Source organism: Symphalangus syndactylus, chromosome 10 (genome assembly GCF_028878055.3).
Source record: "Symphalangus syndactylus isolate Jambi chromosome 10, NHGRI_mSymSyn1-v2.1_pri, whole genome shotgun sequence".
Lineage (NCBI taxonomy): Eukaryota > Metazoa > Chordata > Mammalia > Primates > Hylobatidae > Symphalangus > Symphalangus syndactylus.
The window spans coordinates 34,853,985-34,858,368 of record NC_072432.2 but is presented as its reverse complement, the minus strand read 5'-3'; the positions used below and the strand labels follow the sequence as shown (position 1 = coordinate 34,858,368).

At 39.3% G+C, this 4,384-nt stretch overlaps 1 pseudogene; it reads left to right on the top strand.

Moving 5' to 3' along the window:
• Positions 1–1,774: 1,774 nt before the first annotated feature.
• LOC129491594 (ATP-dependent RNA helicase DDX3X-like) lies at positions 1,775–3,985 on the top strand (annotated as a pseudogene).
• The last annotated feature ends 399 nt before the right edge of the window (positions 3,986–4,384 follow it).

Below are 4,384 nucleotides of genomic sequence, written 5' to 3'. Positions count from 1 at the left end.
TGAATCTAAATTGATATTATAAAAGGTAACTGGCTCTGCCTTGCAGAAGAAATTTTTCAGTTGGCATTGTCAAATCTCAAGATAATTTTAGTGGTGCCTAATGATATACCATTAGCTTTCTTAACTTCGAAAGTTATTTAGCAGTTAGTGGGGAAAAAACTGTGTATTACTTAGGCTTCCTTGTTCCTGCATACTCTGTTCTCTGTGCTTGCCTTTTTTCTCCTCTTCAGATAATTTGTATTCTTTAGGATTCAGCTCAAGCATCTCTTTGTGAAAATTATTCCCCGTTTATCTCTACTTTCCTCGCAATTCTTTGAGATAGGCAGAGGTCCTCTCCCCAACCTGCTCTCATGGCACTCTCTCTCTCTATATATATATTCTTTGATAATTTATTATATTGTAGTGAAATTATTTGTTCACAAACGTAACTGGAGGTCAGTTTTCATTTTGATAGTTCAACAAGATAGATTCATCAAGGATAGATGCAATATTAATCAAGTCTGTCAGGCATAGATTAGAATTTTTATCCAAGGAACAATATATAAAAAATAAATGAAAATGACTATATAGTAATACTTATTCTTTCATATGTTCTCAAATTTATCTTTCTGTGTAGGAAGACAACATACTAGTTAGCCAGTATTCTGATATTTTCTCCAGTTTCTTGGGAACTTTGTTAATATTGCTTAACTATCTTAGTTTGGAATCAATACTGGGACACCCTAAGGCTTAGAATAAGAACCAGAACTGGGGTTAATTTGTTATGGTAACCAGGCTTCATACAATGTCTAAGCATTCATCTGATCAGCCTCTTCTCTGAAAACACTATGTGCTTTAAAAAACGTAGAGGTGGGCCAGGTGGTGGCTCACACTTGTAATCCCAGAACTTTGGGAGGCTGAGGCAGATGGATCACAAGGTCAGGAGATCGAGACTATCCTGGCTAACATGGTGAAACCCCGTCTCTACTAAAAATACAAAAAATTAGCCAGACATGGTGGCAGGCGCCTGTAGTCCCAGCTACTCAGGACGCCGAGGAAGGAGAATGGCGTGAACCCGGGAGGCAGAGCTTGCAGTGAGCCAAGATCGCGGCACTGCACTCCAGCCTGGGTGACAGAGCAAGACTCCATCTCAAAAACAAAACAAAACAAAACAACAACAACAACAAAACACTTATAGGTAGTAGTTCATCTACTTCAAAACTACTACAGGAAATGCATAATATCTACGCTTTAAAGATTAAAACATCAGAACGCGAAACAATTGTTTGTTTCCTAGGGTTATTATGATAGTCATAGATGGATAAACATAGAATTTACTTTAAGTTCATGTGGCTGGATCTGAGAAACTACTAGTTAAAGCCATGGGTAGGTTCTAGAGTCAAACTAGCTGGATGCAAAGCTTAGTTTCATGAGTAGCAAACTGTAGTTTGGGCAAGATGCTTAAAATTTCTGTTCTAATTTCTTCATTTATAAGATTGGGATAATACTCTAATTCATTAAGTTGTGTTTAATAAGCCATGCATGACTTTCAAAATACTGACTAAATGGTTAAGTTGGTAATATGAGGTGTGAGGCTGATTAAAGATAATAAATTATATTTGACAAAATAAATGTTAACTTTTAACAACTCTTACTAAACTGGACATAGTTGTTTTGCCTTCTTACACATATTTTCTGTTAAAGACAGATAAAATAGAGCCACAGTTCTTTCATGAGAGGGCCTTCGCGGTGAAACAAACATATTAGCTCAGCAGTAGAAGACTCCCGTGTACTCTTCAGGGATGAGTCATGTGGTGATTGAAAATGGGCTTGGGCTGGACCAGCAGTTTGCTGGCCTAGACCTGGCCTATTCAGATAATCAGAGTGGGGGAAATACAGCCAGCAAAGGGCGTTATATCCATCTTCGTTAAGGAACAGAGTAGCTACTAAGGATTCTACCATAAAGACAGTTTAGGATGGCGTTCTAGCAAAGATAAGGATGCCTACAGCAGTTTTGAATCTCCTGATGATTCAAGCACTAAGTCTAGTTTCTTCAGAGATCATGAAAGTGGATCAAGGGGAAGGTTTGATAATCGTGGATGGAGTGATTATGATGGCACTGGCAGCCATGGTGACAGAAGTGGCTTTGGCAAATTAGCATGTGGTGAAAACAGTCACTGGTGTGACAAATAAGATGAAGATGATTGGTCAAAACCACTCCCACCAAGTGAATGCTTGGAATAGGAACTCTTTTCTGGAGGCAACACTGGGATTCATTTTGAGAAATACGATGACATTCTAGTTGAGGCAACAGACAGCAATTGACCTCCACATATTGAAAGTTTCAGTGATGTTGAGATGCGAGAAACTATCATGGGAAACATGGAGGCTATTATTACTAGCCTGACTCCAGTGCAAAAGCATGCTCTTACTATTATAAAAGAGAAAAGAGACTTAATGGCTTGTGCCCAAACAGGGTCTGGAAAACTGCAGCATTTCTCTTGCCCATGTTGAGTCAGATGTATTCAGATGGTCCAAAGGAGGCTTTGAGGGCCATGAAGGAAAATTAAAGGTGAGGGCTCACCAAACAATACCCAATCTTCTTGGTATTAGCACCAAGAAGAGAATTGGCAATACAGATCAATGAGAAAGCAAGAAAATTTTCATACTGATTTAGAGTTCCTCCTTGCGTGATTTATGGTGGTGCTGTTATTGGTCAGCAGATTTGCGCCTTAGAAGGTGGATGGCACTTGTTAGTAGCCACTTCAGGATATCTAGTGGATATGATGAGAAGAGGAAAGATTGGATTAAACTTTTATGAATACTCGGTGTTAGAAGAAGCTGATCAGATGTTGGATATGGGGTTTGAGCCTCAGATACATAGAAAAGTTGAACAAGATACCATGCCTCCAAAGGGTGTCCATCACACTATGATGTTTAGTGCTACTTGGCCTAAGGACATACAGATGCTCGCTCATGATTTCTTCGATGAATATATTAATGTCTTACTGGCTTTATGGAGGAGTTGGCTCTACCTCTGAGAACATCACAAATAAAGTATTTTGGGTGGAAGAACCAGATAAACAGTTGTTTCTGCTTGACCTCCTAAGACAACCACTTGATCCTAGGCAAGTATGCCCTAACCTTAGTGTTTATGGAGACCAAAAAGAGTTTTTATTCTCTAGAGGATATCTTATACCATGAAGGATAGTCATGTACCAGTATCTATGGACACCATTCTCAGAGGGATAGGGAAGAAGCCCTTTACCAGTTACCCTCAGGAAAAAGCCCAATGCTAGTGACTACAGCAGTAGCAGCAAGAGGACTGGACATTTCAAATGTGAAACATGTTATCAATTTTGATTTGCCAAGTGATACTGAAGAATATGTATATGGCATTGGCCATATAAGACGTGTAGAAAACCTTGGCCTGGCCACCTCGTCCTTTAATGAGAGGAACATAAATATCACTAAGGATTTGTTGCATCTTCTTGTTGAAGCTAAACAAGAAGTGCCATCTTGGTTAGAAAACATGGCTTATGAACACCACTACCAGGGTAGTAATTGTGGACGTTCTAAGAGTGGCAGATTTAGTGGAGGATTTGGTGCCAGAGACTACTGACAAAATAGTGGTGCCAGCTATTCCAGCGTCAGCAGCAGCCATGCAAGCAGCAGACACAGTGGTGGAGGTGGCCACGGCAGCAGCAGCAGATTTGGTGGAGGTGGCTATGGAGGCTTTTGCAACACTAATAGATATGGAGGAAATTATAACTCCCAGAGAGTTGACTGGTGGGTAACTGAGCCTGCTTTGCAGTAGGTCACCCTACCAAACAAGCTAATATGGAAACCATACGTAACTTAGCTGGACGATATCTTGTGTAGCTTGAAGAACTCGCAGTATATTACCAGCTGTGATTCTCCACTAATTTTTTTTTTAAGGGAGCTCAAGGTTCCACAAGAAGAAATGAAAAGAACAATTAACAACCTTGTTCGGAAGGTGGTTTGAAGACTTCATTGCTGTTGTTTGGATTAATTCCCCTCCTGCCTACCTCTATCCCAAACTGCATTTATAATTTTGTGACTGAGAATCATTTGTTTGTTAATGTTAACTTTAGATAACTTTTTTTTTTTGATGTCCTGTTGGCTCAATACATCAATGCTTTGACAAAATTACTGAACTTGGGCTAAAGTCAAACCTTGGGATGCAGGTGTGATACAACTTAACAGGAACCATCGATTCATCCATAAATATTTTAAGGATAAACCTATTTGGTAGCCTGCATTAGGGCTTTTTGATACTTGAAAATTTGGGGAAAACAAACAACAAATGTTGTAAAGTATATTAATGGAATTAGTTTCCAGTGTGGCAAACTTTATTAAGTTAAAGTTCTGATTTTCTCACTCT